The sequence below is a fragment of the Marmota monax genome, unplaced genomic scaffold, assembly GCF_021218885.2.
Source record: "Marmota monax isolate L192 unplaced genomic scaffold, Marmota_monax_Labrador192_F-V1.1 WCK01_AAM20220418_F8-fsc00260, whole genome shotgun sequence".
Classification (NCBI taxonomy): domain Eukaryota; kingdom Metazoa; phylum Chordata; class Mammalia; order Rodentia; family Sciuridae; genus Marmota; species Marmota monax.
In genome coordinates this window covers 1,790,910-1,815,616 of record NW_026694062.1, presented here as the reverse complement: position 1 = coordinate 1,815,616, position 24,707 = coordinate 1,790,910, and positions in this window count along the sequence as shown.

The window sequence follows — 24,707 nt, the reverse complement described above, 5'->3', positions numbered from 1 at the left end:
AATATTCCTTTGGCCCATTGACATTGCATAATATAGTATAAAGCTAGATGCAGAACAATGTGCATCCAAATATTTGCAACCAAATAAGAGAAAGAAAACACGCTCCTTCCTTGGCAAACCTAGAAGCCAGGGCCTCCAGATTGACAGATTTAACCAGATGTGGGGGGGGGGGGCCCTTTAACCTCACTGTCTAGCCATCTAGAGGACTGGAGGGAAAAACAGAAATCTAGATGAGAACCTGAAAATATATTACTTAGATTCACTCCAACTTGAAGTTTTCCTTGTTCTCTTGAGTCTTGGGTAATAAGGACTAAAAGAGATTCATTATTGCTTAATCTTTTAACAAGCACACTCGTTTACAGGGTGAGGAGGCTTTACCCAAGCAAAACAATGAACTCTTTCAGGACCACAACTGGTACTCTTAGGCGTACCCCAAAACAGTTCCTTGACCCCGTCACAGGGTGATTCTCTGAGGCGCTTATTCACAGAAACATCCGATTAAAGATTTGCCTTACTTAGCTTCTTAGGAAATCCTCAAGATTCTAACACACTGATATGCAAAATCAGGTAAATGTCATTTGGAACTTATTATAATTGCAAACTTTGGCACGTAAGAGAGGAAACTGTGTCACGTGGGATTTCCTATGTTGCAATCCTCTGAACCCCCACAGAAGCAGAAAATATCACATTTCCCAACATTCAGGTGAAAGTGGATGCCAAGATTGCTAACAAACCCCATATCTTGATGCACGCATGCATCTAACACGTAGGTGTTTGAGCCCCTGCTATGGACCTGTACTAGAAGTAGACGTCAGGAGACTGTGCACTGAAGAAAATCTGAGCCCCCTGATGCCAAAGGCATAGATATCCATGAGGGACACAAGCAAACCAGGGAATAAAGGAAGACAGAGGGGCTGAGGAAGCCTTGCCTGGCACCATAAGAACATTCCGGAACTTACTGCACAATGTAGAATGCTGTTGGAATATTTAGAGGAAAAGGTGGCCATGCGCTATTTTATATTCCAAAAGAACCACTCTGCAGGTAAAGGCAAGAAGAATTGTTTATGGAGAAGCCTGGCAGGCACCACCTTGACCAAGTGGTCAAGGTCAACACCACCAGAGATAAGCCACGTGGTTATCCTATGCCCTTGGGTTGGTAAAATGGGAAGGGAAACTTACCCCAGTCATGTTCCTTTCCCATATCCCACAACCCCAGTCCAACTAGGAGAAAACACTAGACAAACCCAAACTGAGACACTTTCTATAAAATATCTGATGAGGACTCGTCAAAGCCATCAAGGTCATAAAGACAAGGACAGAACAAGAAATCATCACAGGTCAGAGAAGACGCAGAGATGAGGCGGTGACTAAGTGCAAATGTGGAATCGTGGAACAGATCGATCCTGGGCAGAGAAATGTTCTTAGTGGAAAAATTCAGGAGACACAGATAGATAGAGCCTCAGATTCAGCTGACGGTATTGTACCAATTTCTCTTAGTTTTGGCACATGTATTCTATTTTAGAGCCTTCGTGCTGATAGAACATAATATCACAGATATTTTCTGTTTTATATGGGACAGGAAATGTGTCACAGATCCTGAAGTTGGGAATTCTAAGGTGGAAGCTTTTGTGAGTTCGTGTCTTACAAGGATCTGGTTTCTCCTTCCAACATGGCGCCTGTAACAGTGCATGGCCCTGGGGGAGGAAGGACTCTGTTGCATCACATGGCAAAAAGCAGAAGAGCAAACAGGATGAACAATCTCTCTATCAAGCCCTTCATAAGGTATATAATACCAGACAAAGGACTGGCTTGAGGTCAGAGTGAGAGTGACTCAGACCCAGTTGGGAAAAGTGGAAATGTTGACTAATGGAAGGATGCATTTGCTTCTTGTATTATAATTAGGCCTTTCACAAACAGAGATGGACCTTTAGTAGCCAGAAGGCTGAGTAACCAGAGCTATTGGGGTGGGAATCTCCCATGGATTGTATCCATAGGTGTGCAAAGTGTGTACAGGAGTCTCCCTTACGCATGGTTTTGCTTTCTATTCTTTTTATTCGCAGTGGTCAATCACGGTCCAAAAAAGATTGATCTGAAAATTCCAGAAATGAACAATTTACAACTTTCAAATTGCAAGCCATTCTGAGCAGCATGGTGAAATATTGCTACCTAAAAATCATCGTCCCTAAGAGGTGAGTTACCACTTTGCCCAGTGTTTCCACACGGTATATGCTACTCCCTCACTAGTTACTTCATAGCCATCTCAGGGAATAGATCGACTGCTGTGCTATCATAGTGCTTATGATCAAGTAACTCTTACTTTATAGTGACCCCAATATGCAAGAGTGGTGATGCAAAAGGGGCTCTGGGGTATAAAATCTGGAAGAACAGATTAACTACAGGGTTATGTGGTACTACGGGGCAATGTTGCAGTGTGCACAGGAAAAAAACATAAAATCTAGGATATACAGGGTTTGGCATTATCTGTGGTTTCAGGCATTCATTGGAGGTCCTTGAACATATTCCCTGCAGATCTGGGGGGGGCTACTGTACACACACACACACACACACACACACACACACATATTAATTCATACTTTATATTGTCTTTCTTCAAATAGGGTAAGTTTCCACTATCCTAGGAGTTTTGGAGATTTGATATCACTAGTTACATCTGCTTATTTACAATCTACTTTCATAGCAAACCCCAGCAACAAAAGGGTCATTTTGTGAAGGGCTTAATCTGAACATTATTGCTACTGAAATAAATACAGGAGTTAGATACTTGGGGGGAAAAAACTCTCTTGGCTGAAGAAAATAATAAACTCAATAAGTCAGATATACCCCCAAAGGCAAAGTTCACAGGGATCTAGTAAACTCAGGGAGACTTTTTCCTTCCATTTCTATTCGAGCCTTAGCATAGCTTTCTTAAGTCCAGCTGAAAGAGAGCTGTATAAATAGTTTAGGAGATTGGAGAACTCCAATTCACAGTAATTCCGAGTAATTCTCTTATTGGGAGACAGTAACTCAAATTAAACCTGTGGGTGCATGAGCCACTGGGGGGTCATTTCCGAGCCATTCAATAATACAGAAACAAAAAGGTGGCATTATTTCACTTTAGACTGTCTTCGACTCCTAAGTTTCATTATTATTTCATACGTCCTCCTCCAAGGTCTTTCCCTCGGCTGTCAGGACGGTGATTTGAATGGAAACTCACTGCGGTCCCAGGAGAGCACATGGTGTGTGCGTCTCAAAGTTCTGTCCTCTCTGCTTCGTGTCGGGTACCATTTTACTCTAATAGTCAGGCTCGGATTCAAGGGGAAGTTGCAGAAGGAGATTCAAGTCGCCTTGTTTTTCAAAGATATACTGTCGAGTAGGAAAAGAGATCTGGACTTAGAAAGGGCAGGCGTCATTCTCAAGGCTGGTGGCAAGGCAGAACAGAGAGACGAAATTACAGCCAGGGGCTTGCAACACAGCTCATGGGCAAGGCACCTCCAGAGTCAGGCTGAAGGAGGTTTCTTCTCCATGGACAAGTCAGAGACTAGGAAGAACCAGGTATGGGGAGGTGGACAGAGGATTTGCTATGAATACAGAATGTCTTACCCTGAGGGGCCCTGGGCTGGCTCCAGCTGAGGGTGGACCAAAGTTCAAGGTCCCGGCAGAAGGGAAGAACTGAACCAGGGTTTTCTACTAGACTTTAGCGTTTAGCTGTCTTGGTTGGTGGGAGCAGGCAGTATAACTAACACCGGAGACAATAAAGGGGGACGTTTGGAGGGTCTGGGTATGATCTTGTCACCGGTGGGCAAGGGACATCACCCTCTTATCGAAGTCATGTGAAAAAGGGGGGTCCTCTGCTTCAAGCTGTTCTCCAAACACTAAGGATGGGGGGTTCCTGATCCCTACTGTTTCTGAGCATTGTAGGGCTTGGGAAAACTCTGGTAGTGTCGGTGTCCATGCAAGACAATTCAGCTGGATGCTGTCCAGGGATAAGAATGGGACCCTTGGAGACGACACATCAAGGACCTAAACAAGTAGGGGGTGCTCTTCAGAAAAACACACAACTGGGTCTAAAGACATTCTGCAGTTTCTTGAAGTCAAATAATTGCTGTTTTGCCATGCCCCAAGAACAGCAAAACCTGTGGCTGGAAATTTCACTAACTACGTAAGTAACAATCGAAATGCTGCATGCACACTGCCATTTGGAGCTTCCTGGACATTAAAAGGTTCAGCAGCAGCAAGTGTGTGAGTGATCTGACCCTTAATGGCCATTGGATTCGAGAAGCTGACCACAGAGACCAAAGGCACCCCGTGTTTCCCACGGTGGTCGACTTGTTTTCTTTCACCCTTGATTTTTAAAAATGGAATCTGACCCTTTATGTGGACAGGTTCTGCGTGCATTGACTTGACCAAGGGAAAACGCACATATCTTTTTTTTTAAAATTGTGTCTGCGCTGGAAAATCCATTTTTCCCTAAACAGTACAGGAGAACGAGTACTTGGGTAGCACTGACCTTGCATTGGGTGTTGTATGGACACTGGGACCTCTAACCGAGGAGCAGAAGAAGACATTTCCTAAGGCTCTCTGGCATCCTAATGTGGATCAACCTTGTTCCGTGGAGACCCGTTTGATGGTAAAGCCTGTACCACTTTGTCCAAGAACAGAATCCAGCCAAGGACCTAGGTAAAGTGATTCAAGGTTCGTTTGGATCCACTTGTGTTATCAAGCTGTTGTGTAGACGACATTGTCCTGCTGACAAAACCTACGGAATCTACTTGCATTCGCAACCCAATGGAGGCTTCAAAGCACACACACACCCACCACCACCACCACTCTGACAAGGGACATAAGAAGAAAATACAGAGAGCTCCGAATTCCAGTAAGGCTGTAAAGATCCCAGAAGAAAAGAACAATGAGACGGAGGGTTATCAAAGATCAGTCCATTTCCATGGGGTGTACCCGGGAAGTCAAGTCTATCCGTGCCAGTTTTGCACCCATTTCTGACAAAGAGGTTCAAGGAAGTCGGCCTCAGTGTTAAAGGCTTGGTCTCCAGGGTGCTGGTGTTGGGAGTGCTGGGACCTGAAGAGGTGGGGCTTGGTGGGAGGCCCTTAGGTCGTTAGCGGGGTTCCCTCAAAGGGGATTGGGGGACCCTGCACCCGTCCTGTGCTCGGCCTCTGTTTCCTGGCTCATGAGCTGAGCAGGTGTCTCCACCACATGCTCTCAACGTGACGTGCTCCACAGAGGTCAAAGCCATGGACTGGAGCCTCCAGAACTATGAGCCCAAAGAAACTTTCGTCTTTATAAGCTAATTTCCTTGGGTATTTTGTTATAGCAACGGAAAGCCAAATTACACCACCAGGTAGAAAGAGCAGCATAATGAAGACGTAAAGGCGTGGGAGTTTGAGGAATCCGAGGCAGGCACTGAACTCATGGAGAAGAATATCAGGAGGGGGCGGCAAGAAAGGCAGGACTGGGAAGTCAATGTCCACCAGAGGTTGACGCTCTGATGAGTGGCACCTGCCCACGTGTGTGTTTGAAGACCCAGGGCTCGGTGTGGAGGATGAGTTGAGATGGAGACCCTCTGGGTAGCCACTGCAGATGCCCACCAAGTGAGGGATGGGGAGAATCTAGGCAGGGACATGTTCAGTAATGGAGGCTGTGGTCCTGAGCTCCGTCAGCAGGAGAAGGAGGCGGGTGGGCGTGAGAGGAGAGGACGGGGTGTGAGGCCGGGAGATGTTGTGCCACGTGGCCTTGGAAACTCTCCCTTGCAACCGGAAGCTTCTCTGTATGGCAGGTTGGAGTGGTGGTATCTGTTACCTTCCCGCATCAATTCGCCTTTTTCCTTACTGACTCCATCTGATACTTACATGGACCTGGCTATTTCAAGCTGACCAAGCCACACTTGCGAAAGATTCAAATGATACCCAAAATAGCTCCAGCTAACCCCATGGCTGCGTTTTATTTGATCACAAACACTAAACTTTTTTTCCCCCCCAATTCAATAAATATTCATTCTCTAGATGTCAAATTATAATCTTCTCTCTATCTAATATTACTGAAAATTAGATAAAGGAAATTTACTCCTACAAACTTTTAAAAATTTCTCCTCTCTTAAAAAATTATGTTTTCACTTTGATTCCGTGTGTTGGAAAATATCACTTTGAAAAGTCACTTTGAAAGTTCCTAATGCCCCCCTTATATCAAAGAAGACATTCTGCATTTGTTTTTTTAGGGATTGGCTAGCTTCACTTAGCATAATCTGCTCTAATGCCATCCATTTCCCTGCAAATGCCATGATTTTGTTATTTTTTAGTGCTGAGTAATATTCCATTGTGTATAAATGCCACTTTTTTTTTTTATCCATTCATCTATTGAAGGGCATCTGGGTTGGTTCCACAGTCTAGCTATTGTGAATTGTGCTGCTATGAACATTGATGTAGCTGTGTCCCTGTTGTATGCTCTTTTTAGGTCTTTTGGGTATGTCAAGATCATTGTAATGTTTTGAGCAACTAATAAAAAAATTTAAAAAAATAAGAATAAAATAAATAGATTAGAGCTAAAAAAAAGAAAAAAAAAAAGAAAGTTCCTAATGCCAGGAATTTAACATGGTAAATGAGTTTTTTGTTGTTGTTCTTTTTAGACATACATGACGGTAGGGTGGATTTTGACAGAGTACACATACACGGAGTATAACTTGTTCTAATCAGGATGCTGTTCTTGTGGTTGTACGTGATGTGGAGTTACACTGGTGTGTGTTCATCTATAAGGACAGGAAAGTCATGTCTGATTTATTCTACTGCCTTTCTAGTCCCCTCCCCCCTTCCCTTCATCCCCCTTTGTCTAATCCAATGGACTCCTCTTCTTCTCCTCCCTACCCTCCCTTGCTGTGGGCTAGCATCCACATATCAGAGAACAATCTGCCTTCAGTTTTTTTGGATCGGCTTATTTCACTCAGCATGATATTCTCCAGCTCCATCCATTTACCCGCAAATGCCGTCATTTCTTCATGGCTGAGTAATATTCCATTGTGTATATATACCACCTTTTCTTTATGCATTTATCTGCTGTACGGCACCTAGGTTGGTCCCATGGCTTAGCGATGGTGAATTGAGCTGCTATAAACATTGATGTGACTGGGTCACTGTAGTAGGCTCATGCTAAGTCCTTTGGGTATATGCTGAGGATTGAGATAGCTGGATCAAATGGTGGTTCCATTCCCAGCTTTCTGAGGAATCTCCGTCCTGCTTTCCAGATTGGCTGCGCCAATTTGCAGTCCCACCAGCAATGGACGAGGGAGACCACAGAAGGACTTTTTGAACATTCTTTTCACTCACAAAAATGGACTGATGTTTGAAATGAAGGCTAACTTACATATCCCGAGGTGATCATCATTCCAACTTTCATCGTAACTCATCCAACAGCACCTTTGGATTCAAGTCCCACCTGTTCCTCTTATTTCCTGGGTCTTCAATTCACATAATTTAAAAAAAAATATGCTTATTAGATATTTCTCCTTTGAACTACAAAAGTCTACTCTTTGAAAATAAGATAATTATACAAAAAAAGTCCACCTTCCACCTGAATTTTCCTCCACCGGCTCCTATCCACACATCCCACAGCCAAGTTCCGATCCTGTGCCCAGACTGATACACTTTCCTTTGATCATGTCGGATACGACCCTAATGATCTTCCTTTAGATAAAAGCCACTTACAAATTGCATAGTGAAAACCGGCTCCGTGCTTCACAGTCCTGGAAGGCTTATGAATAATCTCAACTGGAAGTGAGTTCTGGGGAAAAGTGGATCTTTGGTTTGAGAGCTATGGAGAGCGTGGTGCGGGCTGTCGGGAAGGAGCCATCAGTATTTCCGCTACTGCTGTGGACACTTGTGCTCAGCATTACAATTGCGGCTCCCTCTCCAGGAGGTTGAGTCTGCCTAATGCCAGTCACACATAGAGGACAGGAGGAGTGGCCACCCCCAAACACCCCTCATCCTTCCAGGAGAAGAATACAAATAACCAAATATGATCGCTGACCGATATTCAAGGGACAGGTGAACAGGATCGATGTGATCATCAGCCATTCTAACAGATGATTGGAAATATGACATCACATCATAAGATTTTTGCACAGGAAGAGAAATATAAAACTCTCTCTTTATGACTCATAGCTTTCTTTTAAATCGAAAGAACGAAATCCTCATGAGATTCATCTTTTCAAGAGCACATTCTTTCAAACACGTATATCTTGGCTAAACATAACCCAGACCTTTCCATCTCTTGGAGCACCAAGGCACGTCTCTTGTGAGCATCCCTGTTACTGAGGCCTCTCATCCAGATTTGGCCTCTGGCAGGACAGAAATTCCTCAAAGAGAATAAAGAAGCTATGCCCCAGAAGTGGGTGTCGATCAGCACTACTGTATGAGTCAGCTATGACTGCGTGACAAACATCCCCATCTTCTACTCTGAGTGATTCAAAGCAAGAGGGATGTGTTGGGGCTTCTCATGATTCTGAGGGTTAACTGGGCCATTCCGCTGCCCCTGCCTGTGTCCACTCACATTGGTGCAATCATGAGACTGCATTTTCCTAGCTGGCCTCAATCAAATGTCTCAGTGGCCTCCCTGTCTGCAGAGTGTTCCCCACTGAGGTTCTTCATAAAGGGCAATCTCAGGAGTCTAAGACAGTAAAGGTGTAAGCTGGACATATTGGCTAGAAAGTCCACCAAGTGTCTTTATACTTGTCAAAGCAAACCACTGGATTCCACCGGTTAGAGAAGTGGATTCTACCTCTGCAAGATTCAGTTGCAAGGAGCCATTATGAAGTCAAACAACAACAAGTGCTGGCGAGGATGTGGGGAAAAGGGTACACTTGTACATTGCTGGTGGGACTGCAAATTGGTGCGGCCAATTTGGAAAGCAGTATGGAGATTCCTGGGAAAGCTGGGAATGGAACCACCATTTGACCCAGCTATTGCCCTTCTCGGACTATTCCCTGAAGACCTTAAAAGAGCGTACTACAGGGACACTGCCACATTGATGTTCATCGCAGCACGATTCACAATAGCTAGACTGTGGAACCAACCCAGATGCCCTTCAATAGATGAATGGATTTAAAAAATGTGGCATTTATACACAATGGAGTATTACTCAGCACTAAAAAATGACAAGATCATGGCATTTGCAGGAGAATGGATGGCACTAGAGCAGATTATGCTAAGTGAAGCTAGCCAATCCCTAAAAAACAAATGCCAAATGTCTTGTTTGATATAAGGAGAGTAACTAAGAACAGAGCAGGGAGGAAGAGCAGGAGAAGAAGATTAACATTAAACAGGGACGAGAGGTGGGAGGGAAAGGGAGAGAGAAGGGAAATTGCCTGGAAATGGAAGGAGACCCTCAGGGTTATACAAAAGTACATACAAGAGGAAGTGAGGGGAAAGGGAAAAAAAGGGAGAGAAATGAATGACAGTAGAGGGGGTAGAGAGAGAAGATGGGAGGGGAGGGGAGGGGAGGGGAGGGGGGATAGTAGGGGATAGGAAAGGCAGCAGAATACAATAGTAACTAATGGGGCATTATGTAAAAACGTGGATGTGTAACCGATGTGATTCTGCAATCTGTATTTGGGGTAAAAATGGGAGTTCATAACCCACTTGAATCAAATGTATGAAAGATGATATGTCAAGAGCTTTGTCATGTTTTGAAAAACCAATAATAATAATAATAAAAGATTCAGTTGCAAGGAAGCCAAGGCTGTTTGTGATCCACTTCAGGAAATTAAATACCCCTCCCACCTGTCAGCAGTGATGAGCTAAAGGCCTCCGTCACCTTCCCCATGACTGCCTTAAACTGGGATTTTCCAAATGAAGAGGCAGAAGGGAATCCAACCCAATAGACCAAACTGCAAATGCCTTTTATGCATGAAAGACATATTTGTTTGGAGTAAGAGTCACAGCCAGACAAGCCAATTCCACAGACATTTGAATGTGCAGAATTCTCCTTTGCAAATCTCCTGGTCCCTTGCATAACACACACTGATTTTAAATGCAATTAGTCCGTGCTGTGCTCTATTGGGTGGTCAAACTGGAGGCCTTGGGCATGCTGAAGATAGCAACCATCCAGAATTATGGAGGAGAATATCTTCAACAGTCCCCTTCCTGTCACACTATTAGTCCCGATTAGTAAGGGGTAGTCTGCAGAGGGCTGGTTGGTATGCTCCTCCACTTTGGAGAGAGTGAGTCGATAATGACTCATCATGATGTCACCTCCTTCATAGGACTCTTTGGTAATTCGATCCTCTAACACATGCAAATTTCACCCGACAGTGTCTGAAACGCCGTAAGCAATCTGTGACCCATGGCCTACTAATAATCTCATTATCATCAACCCACAGGCTTTTCTCTTAACTGGAAGGAAGCTTTGTGTTTAATTGCAGAAATCAGACAAGCAATTCAACTTTGATTTTTCCAGGAGCTGTAATAAGGAAGGTGGGCTGAGTGGGGTCTCATGAACACACAGCCTTGGTGAGCTGTCTCCACCCGGGCTTTCTGGGTGAAGGAGGTACAGGCTGCCTTTGGAGCCCCCTTAATTTAATGAGCCTCATTCGATGATGGCCTCATATCCAGGGACTGGGCTAGTGTGTTTACAGATACTGACACGTCGTTTTATTTTATTTTTCCTTCAATAAACTGAAAAATATAGATAAATAGATAAATAGAAGGGAGACTGTCATGAACTAATAAAAAAGTAAATTCAAACAGTGGGTCCCTTTCGCAGACGAAGAGGTTGAGTCGTGGAAACGTTCACGCTAGTATCTGGAAGAACTGTCAATCAAACTCCGCTGTCAATCAAACCCCACTGTCAATCAAACTCCGCTGTCAATCAAACTCCGCTGTCAATCAAACTCCGCTGGTCCTTCCTTCGGAATGCACACTCTGGCTCTGCTCTGTGGTACTTCTGCACTTGTTGTTTGACAAATTCCTCCTTCAAACCATGACATGGCCAGATGTGTCCTCAGTTCAGTTAAAATATCCTAACAACTGATCTATCTCAGAATGGCCCCGCGCCCAGGGCAACACGGGTGGACACACCAAGGATCACGGGTCAGAGAACAATGACAAACAGCAGCCACCAAGCACGTGAGGCTCTGTTCTGTGTGTTCGACTGCTGGATCATACAGGGGATTCCAGCAGAAATCTAAAGGGCGGGGTTCAGGTTCCATAACTTTGAACGGATCTGTCGCCAAGCTCTGATTTGTCCAAGACGGACAATGAGCTACGGAGTCCTAGGACTGTGCGCTTCTTGCCTCTGGACCCCAGCTAACTGGTGCCTGCTCTGGTCCTCCTGGGACAGGGAGGGATTCCTTCCATGCACAGTAAGGAACAAAGAGAGGAGTATCTGTCATCGTTTATTCTGAGAATGAGACAGAGTTCACAGATGCTGATTAGTGAGAAACACATGAAGGTCCAAACCCTGCTCTGGTCTCACTTACAGGCACAGAAGCTTCAGCTTGCTAGGTCTCCTCTTCCGGGCTCTTAGATTTATTCTCCAAAATTGCAAAGTCTGCACTGCAAATGGCGTTTATGTTCCCCCGAAGCCGAAATACACTGGAAAACTCTGCAACACACAGCAGACCTCCAAGGACAAGAAATCATCCAGAGAGTTGTTGCTTTGTGTTGAGAGTCTATTCTACAGGGATCGGTTTGCACGATGTCCAGAAAACTTGCATTTTATTTTGTTATGAAATCTAGAAGTAAAGTTAATTTGGGAGTCAGCCCGAGTGACCAGCAACCTCTGACCACATCTCAGTAGAATGATTAAAAGACACACGCTAGCTGACGAGGATTTCAGGCCATTTCAACCCCAGCGGGGTACTCCAGGGAGCCGGACACTCCTTGAAGGCTTTTGGTTATGATTAGATGATCAGACTTGTGGGGTTGGTGGCATTTCTACCTTCCTGAGAAGCCTGCAAAAGTTGAGTGACTGTTCAACACCTTGCCTGCCAGAAAATAAAAGCCTTCCTTTTCAAGCATCTATATTTTTGCTGGATAGGGAGTGAGAACTTTATGTACTTTTTTTTGGTTCGTTTGTAAGTTATTTGACATTTCCTCAATGTATGTTTCTGAATTCTACTCAGGTGAACATTTATGTGCATCTGTTAAACACTTTCATACACTTGGAAAAACTTGACAGTCAAGATAGTTTTTTTTTCTAGTATGAAAAAATTCTCGGCATCGATTAGTGAGTATATCACTCCAAGTGTTATCAACATTGAATAGCTCTTTCCAAAGAGGACTTCAATACTTTTTGCATGAATGATTATTAAATTGCTTCTCTTGATTTTCCCTCTTTTTCTTTCTGTTTCGTTTTTTATTTAGGTGCTGGGTGTTGAAACCAAGTTCGACTACAAGCTGAGGGTACCTCCCACCACTGAGCTACACCCCCAGCCCCGCCCATTTTGTTTTTTAAAAATGCATAAATAACTAATAAGATATGCAAGCAACCCAGGTGAGCCTTCATCTCTGTCTCTGGCAAAATGGAAGCTGAACAACTTGAGACATCCCCGTGGCAAATCAGGCCGAATTGCTGGTGGGACTGCAAGTTGGTGCGACCACTCTGGAAAGCAGGATGGAGAATCCTCAGGAAACTGGGAATGGAACCACCATTTGACCCAGCTATCCCACTCCTCGGTCTATACCCGAAGGACTTAAAATCAGCACACTACAGGGACACAGCCACATCCATGTTTATAGCAGCTCGATTCACAACAGCTAAGCTATGGAACCAACCTAGGTGCCCTTCAACAGAGGAATGGATAAGGAAAATGTGGTACATGTACACAATGGAATATTACTCAGCCATGAAGAAAAATGAAATGATGGCATTTGCTGGTAAATGGATGGAGCTGGAGAATATCAGGCTAAGTGAAATAAGCCAGTCCCCCCAGAAAACCAAAGACTGAATGTTCTCTCTGATGTGCAGATGCTAGCACGCAATAAGGTAGGAAGGCGGACTGGAGTTTTACAGGATTGGACGGGGGAGTGGGGGAAGGGAGGGTGGGAATAGAAAGACAGTGGAATGGCATTGGAATGACAGTGAAATACACAACCAATGTAACTCCGCATCATGTACAATCACAAGAATGGGAATTACACTCCATGTATGTATGCTATGTCAAAACACATTCTACTATCATGTCTAACTAAAAAGAACAAATTTAACAATTTTTTAAAAGCAGGTTAAAAGGAGAAGTAAAATATAGCCATCATCCTTAGTTTTGTTTGGGAGAGCCAGTCCCCAGGGGCACAAAGTAAGAAGGATTTTGAGAAGAAGGTCCCTAGTAAGACAGAAAATCCCTGTTGCTGTGAATCTGTGAGTCGGGGTGAAGCTCTGAATCTCTGCATGGAAGTGGTGATTTAGACACCCCCAGAGACAGGAGGGACCCCAAAGGATGCATGGGCTTGATGACACCGAGGAACACAGAAATACTCATCCTCTGACGTCCTCTGGGCTCTGATGTGGGAAAACGTAACTCTCCTGAGTAAAGATGGCAGCATTCCACTTCCAATCTTTTGACTTGACCATGGAAAGCGTTATGCAGTCAGTGGGAACTGCGCGTTGAGCTTTGATCCTTTCCAAGGTAGCGTCACACGGTGCTGGACGGCAGCAGGGGGCTCCAGGTCCCAGTGAGCCACTTGATCACCAGGGTCAACGCTCCACCCAGTTGCTGAGCCGGGATGTCGGGCAGGTCAAGTGCATTCCGTGCATTTTCCACAGGATATTTTAAACACCGGGTGGGTTTACGAGACCCTGATCCCCTCGTAAGTCTGTGTTAGTAAATGCAGGGCTTAGAATTCCAATGATGACTTCCTGTATAGTCTGGGGACACCCAGGAGAGAATTCCATCCTGAGTGGTCCTGCCGTGCCCTCTCCACTTTTCCCTAACACCCAGCGTCTCCTGGTCCACGGCGTGTCACCTTGTTACTGGGTTGCTAGCCTGTGTCCATGCACAAGGTTGGAATTTCCACAGGACAGGAGCTCCGTGGCAGACACAGAGGGAGTACCCCTTAGCCACGTCTGTCACCGTGATCGACGCTCACGTGTCCCTGGGGGACACAGGTGAGGGACCAACTCGTTCCCAGACTCACCGATCCTTTTTGATTGAGGCATGTGGATTGCACGCAGGTTCCCCGGAAGGAATTACGTACTGGGACGAGTCAGAAAGTTGGGGACCCGGGGGGCTCTATGGGCGAGAAGAGAAGCATGGTGGGGTGTGTTCAGTGGATGATGGAACCATCCCTTGCCCAGCCTTGGACCGGGTTGGGAGGGGCTGTTGTGGGGATCTGGAATGATGTCCTTAAAGGCTCAGGTTGGTCACCAGCCTCTTGCGCTCCTGGGAGGTAGAACCATCTAGAGGAAGGGACTGTCTCTCTCTGGGCTTCCCAGAAGTGAACCGTCTTCTCTGACGGTATGAATTCTAGCTGTCGCCTGCCACAGGTCCCTTGAAACTCACCTCTTTCCAAGGATCGCGCACGTGAAGGGTATCCCCAGCTGAACTGCATCCCCCAGAAGCTCTCCGGAAAGGACCAAGGCAAAGATTTCAGCCTTTCTTTTCTCGAAGTTTTCCCGTGTGCGTTCTTAAGTCTGGACATCCCGTTTATCTGAACACACCACAGACACACAGGCTCGCTTTTTAGGTGTGGCCCGTCACGTTCCCTATCTCCTGTTCTCCTCCAGGTGCATGGCCGTTTTTCAAAGCGTGTCCCACTTTAATGTCTAAGTAGCTTTCGAGGAAAGCTGTCACAAAGCAAAAAAAAAAAAAAAAATGCAAATATAACCAGGTCAAGTCCGCCGCCGTTAGCGCCCCGTTTTATTCCTTGATGGATTAATACACGAGTAAATCCCTGCAGAGGTGCATTGATCAGATTTGGTCACACGATATGGGCGATGCATTATTCAGCAAGGGACAAGCTCCATACCTGTCATCCACAACGTCTGTTCTCGTGCTCCAGGATCCAAGACCCAGAATCCTTTTCCTTCTTTGCCTTAACATAAAATAGCTCTTTTCTATTCCTGCTTGATGTGCGCAATGTTAAATGTCCATTCCGCCACCAGAGAGGAAGGCTGTGCTGCCTCCTCCACAGACCCCACGCATCCCAATGACCAGGTGCAGGAGGGAGGGGACAGGAGCGGGAAGGGCAGGTCCCAGCGCACACAGCTGTCGGAGAGCGGGATCTTGCACATCAGGGAGAGCCAGCCAAGACCGACAGGAACGGCTCAAGACTTTTTTTTTCTTTTCCTTCTTCTTCTTCAAGGTGAGGAACTGTTTTCTATGCAGGGCTCTGTGGAGATTCCCTGTGGTTGGCAAAATAATCAGGGACTCCCCTAAAATGTCCACATCCTGATCTCCAGACGCTGTGAACAGAATATGGGATGTCACCTGGCCAAGGGCGCTTGCTCGTGGAATTAATGCACAGACCTGAAGCCGGGCAGCAGATCCCTGAGGACCCGGGGGGGGGGTGGGGTCCCACATAATCACAGGGGTCCTTATAAGAGGAGAGCAGAAGGGAAATTGGACTGCAAAATAGGAGAGTCACGGAGATGCGACGTGAGACGGATTTCACCAGCCAAGGCTGGCTCTGGAGGGGAAGTCACAGGCTGCCTGTCACCAAGTCACCCACTATGGTGCACGTGCTCCCTCAGATTCACCCCCTCCCCCCCTTTTGTAGGAACTACAGCGGGACAGAATGATTCCATTTCTATGAAATATGCTCAACAGGGAAATGTAGAGACAGACCGTAGGTTAGATTACTAATGGATACAGGATTTCATTTTTGGATAATGAAAATTCTCTGGAACTAGGTGGGAGGGTTGGTCAGACAACCTTGTGAATATACTAAATGCCATTAAACTTTTCATCTCAAATTGGTAAATTCTTAAATTGGTTACATGGGTAAATTCTAAGCCTATATATATTTTACTGCATGACAGAGGAAAATAAAAGGAACAATTTTCTTGCTACCAGGAAATCTGCAGTTCCAGGTATCCCCAAGCTTATGAAGCCAATGAAAGTTTTTGAGTTTAAAAATAAGCCGGTGGGGCTGTGTGCGGTGGTGCGCTCCTGTAATCCCAGCGGCTCGGGAGGCTGAGGCAGGAGGATGGTGAGTTCAAAGCCAGCCTCAGCAATTTAGCAAGGCCCTGAGCAACTCAGTGAGACCCTGTCTCTAAATAAAACACAAAATAGGGCTGGGGACGGGGCTCAGGGGTCGAGTGCCCCTGAGTTCAATCCCTGGTACTGCAACCCCCCAAAAACCATAAGCCAGTGAGTTTTGTGGCCTGGCTGTACTACTTACCGACAAGGAGAGGCTGGAGATATTTTTCTGTGGTTGATGCTCTTCCTGTCAATTAGAGATGGTTGTGTGTCAACATTGTTCTGGGGCATGAAAGATGAAAGGTTCCTAGCACAAGGTAGGCCCTTCCATAAACACGAATGGTGTCCTTGGTGGCTGTATCCTACTCAGAAATGGATCCTTCTTCAAGTCCAGAGGAAGCCTCATTTCCAGCTCACGTCTTGCAAAATGTGTCTGAGATCTGTTGCAATGGTTTCGTTTTTATTAACACACACTAATTGTCCTTGTGACCGGGGATCTGTGTGATTCTTCTACACATGCACAGGGCACGCACGGATCAACCGCAACCACCTTTCCTCATGGCCACCACCCCAAGTGCCCTGCCCCATCCCTATACCTGTAGGTCGACCTATTTTAGTTTCCTCACGGGAGAGAAGGAGCGTTTTTCTTTCACCCTCAGCCAATGAAGCCTCGCCCCATTCCACATTACTTCTTCAGCCAAAGCTAGATGCTGTTTCTACCCATTTCCCAAAGGGTTAGAAAACGAGAGAAGCACAACTTTGTTGATATGGTTCCTCTGGGTCTATGTTCCTACATGCAAAAGGGTGTGTACAATATTTGTGGATTTAAAATCAACCTTTCTAGCAACTTCTCACTGAGAACTTCAGAAGCACTTCAAAATTACTTTTCTCTCTATTTTTTTTTTCATGTCGTATTTGCTTGTCTATGGTATAATGGGCCACAGGATGCTGGATACAACATTTTAGGAGTCTGAGAGTCTGGTTCAAAACGTGCAAAGGAATACAAAAGTCTACATTTTATATTCCTTTAGTAAATACTAAATATAAATACTTTTCCTAATAAGAATATCTGTCTAATCCTTAATCATTTACTTGGTCTTTGTGTGCAAGCCAGCATTCGTTTTATTAAAACAATCTAATTGGGAATTTATTAAGGAATTAAGGTGTTGGGAAATTAAGTTAAAACCTAATTAAAAGGAAATTATTCTCTCCAGTTACAGAAAAAAAGAAAAAAAAAGAGGCGCAAAGACTTTAGGACTGGATCCATGAGAAAAGGGAGAGTCTGTGAAAATAAGGATTCGGATGTTGGCCCAGACACAAAGCCCAGCTCCCTTGGGATGTGCAAAGCAAGCAAAAATATTCCAACTTGGAAGAGACCCTGGTGTTTTCCATTGCGGAAGGACTCCAAGCGGTGACCTCAAACGCCTTCTAAGATTGCTGCACACTTGCCTTCTTACCACCCTGCTCTCTTGAAATGCCAGACTTCTCTTCCCGGGGTCCCTGATATGGGATGAAGCTCCACCCCAGCTGGCGAACTCCTCCACAATGCAAGCCCACCCCCACTGCAGCCACTCACCAGGTGCTTGTAAACAGGTGAGGAGGCGCTCTCCTGACCTCAACCCCGCTTAGCGCCTGGTTCTATCACAGTCATTGGGGAAATCCTGTTCCCATCAAGCCGTCTCAGGAGGTCAGAAGGTGTTCCTGCCAGCTATCCATCCGTATAACACAGACTCCTCAATCTATGTTGACCACAAGGAATCGAACAAGATGGAACTCAATAGAGCTTCTAATCATGAGAAGCGTCCTTTAAAGTCGAAAAATTCTGCCAGGTGTGAGGCTCACATCAGTAATCCCAGAGCTTGGGAGGCTGAGGCAGGAGGATGGTGAGTTCAAAGCCAGCCTCAGCCAAAGGGAGGCCCTAAGCAACTCAGGGAGACCCTGTCTCTAAATAAAATGCAAAATAGGGCTGGGGAGGGGGCTCAGTGGGCGAGAGTCCCTGAGTTCAATCCCCAATACCAGCCCCCTCCCCCCCAAGATAGAAAACGTATAAGCAAGGAGTCCCAAATCTGAATCATTCTGCTAAGGAGTATTGTTAGAGGTTCCAAATGCCCCACTCACGGGCATTTAGAAAAACAAGGTTGCCAATATCCGCTCAGGGACTCCCAGAGAATCATTGGTAGGTGACGCTGACCTGCTAGGGTTTGCTTGTTTATTTTCCTCAACATGGAAAAACAGGTTCATAATTTGCTGAGGCAAGCTATTTTCTGAATTCTGTGTTTGCCTGTAAACAAACACATTCACAGGTTCGGGGATTCCGATATTGTTCAGAGTTTGTAGTTATCTTTTGGGGGAGTTGGTCCAATAGGAACTGTCTCCATTCCTAAAATGTGTGGCTCACAGCTTTATATAAAACTCAGAAATAATAAAACTTGTAATCAAATGCTGTACTTCCAGCAATATTAAATGTGTGATCTATCTAACAGAGTGAAATTTAAAAGACTGTCTTATGTACCTCCTTATGTAGTCCCCTGGCACGTCCATATTAAAAACATGGCGTAGGGGCTGGGGATGTGGCTCAAGCGGTGGCGCGCTCGCCTGGCATGCGTGCAGCCCGGGTTCGATCCTCAGCACCACATACAAACAAAGATGTTGTGTCCGCCGAGAAATAAAAAATAAATATTAAAAAAAAATAAAATAAAATATAAAAATAAAAACATGGTGTAAATACCAGGTGCTTGCGTATACAGATGGTGCTCAAATTACCGTGCTTCCAGGCTAAGCTGGGATGTGCTATAAGTTACAGATACCAGTGCATTTCCAACTTAGAATATTTTTATTTGTGCATTATAATCAGAATGATGGGATCCGTTGTTATGTATCCATACATATACACAAAGTAACAATATAATTTGGCCAATATCATTCCCCAATTATTCCCCCTTTTCCTGTCCTCCTTCCATGAGATTTCCCCACCACCACCACCACCGCTACCAGCTTTTGTCTTTCCTCTCTATCTTCCTCAGATGAGAGAAAACACTCAACCCTTGACCTTCTTCTGAGTTTGGCTTATTTTGCTTAACATAAGAGTCTTTAGTTTCATCCATTTTTCTGAAAATGCCATAATTTCATTTTTATTCATGCCTGAGTAATATTCCATTGTGTGACCACATTTTCTTTATCCGTACATCCACTGATGGACACCCAGCCCGGTTCCACAGCTTGGCTATTGGCAACTGTGCTGCTGTAGACCTGGCTGTGCATGGATCACTGTGGTAAGATGACTTTGATTCTTCCTTCGGATAAAGACCCAGGAGTGGTCTAGCGTCTGCGTTTGGAGTCATTCGGTTGGACTTGGATTCAGGAGGACTTGGCACCTCAACCATCACGGGGGGGGGGGGGGGGGTGTTTTAGCCAGATCTGCATCACCGTGACCAGAAGACCTTACAAGAACCACGCAGAGGAGGGAAAGTTCACTCCGGCTCACAGCTTCAGAGGTTCAGGCCACCGTGGGGCGAATTCCTAGGTCTGGGCCCAAGGGGAGGCAGAACATCACGGCGGAAGGGGATGACAGATGGAAGCAGCTCAGGACGTGGCGACCAGGAAGCAGAGAGAGCTCCAATCTCTAGGCACAAAATATAAACCCAAAGGCAGGCCACCAGTGATTCCCCCCCCCCAGCATTGTCTCACACCTGACCTTACTGTACTCAATGGAGTACTTGAAAAATGTGTTGTATCAGATTTTTAAAAATTCTGTCATACTTCTTACGGTCTAGGAGCAGTCTGTTAATACAGTTGCCAGGCGCTACTCTGTGTGAGGCCCAGAATATATTTTTAGGTAAATGTTTTTTTTTTTTTTTTTTTAGTTTGACAAATGTAAATATTTACTTATCGATCTTGGGTGTCCTATAAAGTACAGACTGGTTATTTCACCCTAATTTAACAGGAAAAGTAAAATGAAGTCAACAAATTTGTAGTCACTTCAGATCATCTAAATCATAGATCGTTATTTTTTCACTCAGTAATAAAATGTGGGATTTAGTTTGGCTTGGTTGAAGAAGCGGGTATCTTTTTTTTTTATTTGTCTAAACATTATGCAATTATCCTCACTCCTCGTTTGACATTTCCTTTGCAGACTACCTCTATATTCTACGTTCTCCTCAGTTAAGACAAAAAAATCTCAGCATCATTAACCCAGTTGACTGAATTAACATTTATAAAGACATTTATGTGAAACACAACTGAATGATGTACGTTTGTCCAAGGGCGTTTGGAACATTCTCCAGGATCAAGCATATGCCGAGCCATAAAACAGGTTAGAGGTGATGGGAATCACACAGATTATGTGCTTAGTGGAGAAAGGATTGAAAATAGAAATCAGTTATAAAATAAGACGGATAGAATGTGGCCAGTTATGTCTAAATGGAGCAACATCCTTTCAAAGCGACCAAAGCCAAAACAGGAAATGATGGCTGCAGTTAGAACACTTTGAGGTGAACAGTAATGAAAATAAGATGTTAGGCTTTATTAAGGTTTAGAAAGAAGGTGTCCCCCCGAATCTCATGTGTGAGACAATGCAGGGAGGTTTAGAGGTGAGATGATTGGGTTATGAGAGTCTTAACCAAATCAGTGGATTAATCCACTTGAATGGACCAAGTGGGTGGTGACTGCAGCAGATGGGGTGTGGCTGGAGGAGGGGGTCCCTGGACTGTGCCTTTGGGGTCTCTGTCCTGTCCCTGGTGAGCAGAGCTCTCTCTGCTCCCTGGTGCCCTGTCCTGAGCCGCTCTCCTCCTCCAGGCCCTGCCGCCATCTTGTTCTGCCTCCCCTTGGGCCAGAGCTATGGGGTCGGCCCACCAGGGACTGGACCTCAGAAACCGTGAGCCCAAACAATCTTTTCCTCCTGTAAAGTTGTCCTTGTCAAGTCTTTTTTTCCCACATCAGCAAAAATGCAGGCTAAAGCGGGCTTTGTGGGGAATGGCGGAAAGGCCCACAGAGGGAAGCCTGCCTACCATGTGCAGCTCGACACTGTGACATTGTCCAGCTCTGCTTTGCTCTTGTTTGTGTTTTGTGCTTTTCTCCATCTTTGCTGTCTTTTCGTGGTTCTCAGGTTGACCCAAAGCTGCCTTTTGTCTGGCTTGCTTGCTTCTTCCCCTTGACCGATGGCTTAAGGAACAGAATCCGACGTACCATCTGATTAAAATGCCACGCACTTGCCCTTCCTGTCTTCTTCAGGTGGGCTGAGAAAACATCTCTTATATTAAAAGAAGTTGTCGTTACTCAACATTAGTACCCCCTCCACCTGGTACAGAAAATAAAACTCTTAGGAAGGCCACAGGGAAGGCTATGGTGGACTTTGCACCCCACCAAGGTCAAATGGGGCTGAAGTGAATAGGACCTAAGATCCTTGGTGGGCCTTCACTCTTTCTCAGGTTCCGAGTGCTAAGATCTCCCCCAGTGTTTGAAGTGGATAGAGATCAGTTTTCACCTAGCATCATAAAACTAAGGTTCCTAGTTCCCGTTCCTCCGGACCATAATGTGAGCAGGGCAGATGGTATACAGATAGCTCAACCATCCATCCATCCATGGGGCAACACTAAATCCTGGACTATCAATGCTTGGTGAGATCTCGGCAAATCACTGATTCAGTGAGGTTCATGAGGAATTCTCAGGGGCCCCTGTAGGAGAATGAGGACAAACACCACCCGCATCCTCTGTCTAAACACGTGGCATCACGCATATGACTGACTCCATAGCTCAGGGCCCGAGGTGACGCAGAACATCATGGGGGAAGGGCCTGGAGGAGGAGGGTAGCTCAGCTTATGACGGCCAGGAAGCAGGGTAGGGAGGTGAAGAACAAGAAATAATCCTAGAAGCACTTCCCCAGTGACCTCCTGCCTCCATCCACGCCCCACCTGCCTGTAGTTACCATCCAATAATCCATTCTAATTATTAATCTGTCAAATGGATTAATCCACTAATGAGGTGACACCTCTCATAAGCTAATCGTTTCCCCTCTGAACACTGCTACATTGCAATGTTGCCAAGGCGACATACGTTTTTGCGTTAGTCTTTTCCAGGTGCTCCGACTCCTCCCCTTCCCTGGTTTCCGTAGTGGACCCCCCTTTCTCTCTCTGACCCCTTCCTGAGGACCTCATTCTCACCTTTCATTCTGACTACCCTCAGGATGTCTGCAGTGGCCAGTGACGTTCCACTAGACCTTATCTCCTTCCTAAATTCACAGACTCAGACCTTTAACTGCTTACAGGACTTGTCCTCGTCCCTGTCTGTTGTGATTCACATCTGGAATAACCTTCAAGGCTCCTGCGTGGAAGGCTTCCTCCCCAATGCAGCAATGTCCAAATGTCGGGTTTTGGAGAAAAGAGACGATTCTGACCTCATCAGTGGATTAATCCATTGAGAGCTGAATGGACGACTGGTGGCACTCGATCCTGTAGGCAGTGGACCATAAGTGGAAGTAGTAGGTCACTTTGTCATGGCCCAGGGGAATATGTCCCCACTCCTTTTCCCACCCCTTCTCTTTCTCCTTACTGGCTGCCATGAGGGGAACATCTTTCCCCAGCCGTGCCCTTCTGCCATGACATTCCTGCCTTGCCACCACCTGAAAGCAATACAACCAGCTCACCATGGGCAGACACCGTGACCCAAAACAAATCTGACCTCTCTTTAAGTTGTGTGTGTCTGACATCTTGATAGCAGCCATGAGAAGCCGGCCAAACACCGTCCAACCTCATCTTCTTTCTGTGCCCATGTCACAGCTGTCTGACAAGCTGATGGGTATGCCCTGGAGTGTGCCACACTCTTGGTTTTCTCTGCACATTCACACATACTGTTCTCTCTTCCAAATGCAATGTCTTGAGACCCTTGCACCTTGATGGCCCTGGTTGTGCTTTGAGGTGGAACCTCAGAGCCTCTTCTATGTGAAGCATCCCATGAACCCCCGGCCTGTGGGCGGTGAGGGAGCTCCTGGGAATAGAACTAATAAGATGTGACTTGTCTGATGTAAGAAGAGAGATGCAGAGGTGAGCTGGCTCAATCTGAGCCTAGAAGCCAGGAACCATGGTGAGCCATTATTAGGGAAAAAAGAAAACTCAAGAAGGATAAAGTTTAACAAGGAGAACAAAGATCTGTGTTTTTACTGTTTCCATCAAGCTCTTTATTGAAGTGTAAGATATACGCAGGAAAGTGTAGCAGTTCAGACGGTAGCTTACACGCACCAGAGAGTCTGAATTTCAACAGACAGACAAAACCAACTGTTGGCACGGATGTCCAACAACATTCACACACTCCTGGAGTAGAATTTGGTGCGCCATCTTGGAAAATCACTGGACAGCATCTCATTAAGCTGAACAGATGCACATCTTATAACAGGACTCCATTCTCAGAAATATCCTCAACAGATATGCTGACATATGTTCACCAAAAGACACGTACTGAATGTTCATAGCAGCTTTATTCATTATGATCAAAAAAAAAAAGGAGAAACAATCCAAACGTCCATCAGCCCTGGAATGGATGAATAAATTGTGTTTTATCAACTCTGTGGAATACTACTCGCTGTTGACAGTAATGCACCCCAGGCAAAGGCACTGACACATCTCAAACATGACACTGAGTCAAAGAAGTCCGAGGCAGAGGGAACAAATTGTACGAGACGTTAAGTACAAAAGAGAGCAGTAAGAAATCCTCTTACTTTTTGTAGGGTTGGGACTAGGGGGTTAATGAGGTTCCATTTCTTCATTAAGTTGCCACAACATAATTGTGTCCCATCCTGAACATTAAAATACAATGGAAAAAAAAAAACATTCAAGTACTCTACTTACTGAATTCCCACAGAGTACACAGGCACACGTAACTGACGCCCAGACAAGAAGCAGAACATCACCAGCCCCTCAAACTGCCTCCCTCACTCCCCAAAAGTAGGTTCTATTTTGACTCCTATCACCATGGCTGGGTTTTGCCTGATTTGAAATTTACATCCGTGAAACCATCCAGCACAGACTCTCTCGTGACTGGCTTTGGTTCAACATTGTCTGTTTTTGGACAGGTTGAATTGACGTGTCTTATGGATATGCAGATGGAATACTCTGGAAGGATCTAGAAATAGCCACATAGGAGGCAGGTGAATTTCCCCCCCTTACTCATAGGCTCAGATACTTTTTTCCTCCTTCTCTCGTGCCCGCCGCCGCCGTCTCCTCAAGTGCACCTTTAGCAGATGGATATGCTAATTCACGTAGCTGCTGCTAATTTACAAAGATTTGATCCCTCTTCACGTAGCCCTGGTCAGAATGTGAGCTTCACAGTGCTGGCGACCTCGTCTGCCTCTTCACTGCTGTTTCTGCCACAGCGAGAAAGCATCCAGGCCCATAGTGGATATTTCACAGATATCCATTGAGCTAATTAATTACAGCAAAAACTGGGCAATCAACAGAGACACTTGAAACCTTGCAATTGCCCAAGCCCATCACAGGATAAATTGGGGGAAAGGAAGCTAAGAAGACAAAGGATGTTCTTCAGAGAATGCCTATATTTAGCAGCAGAAAAATAATTCTGGACA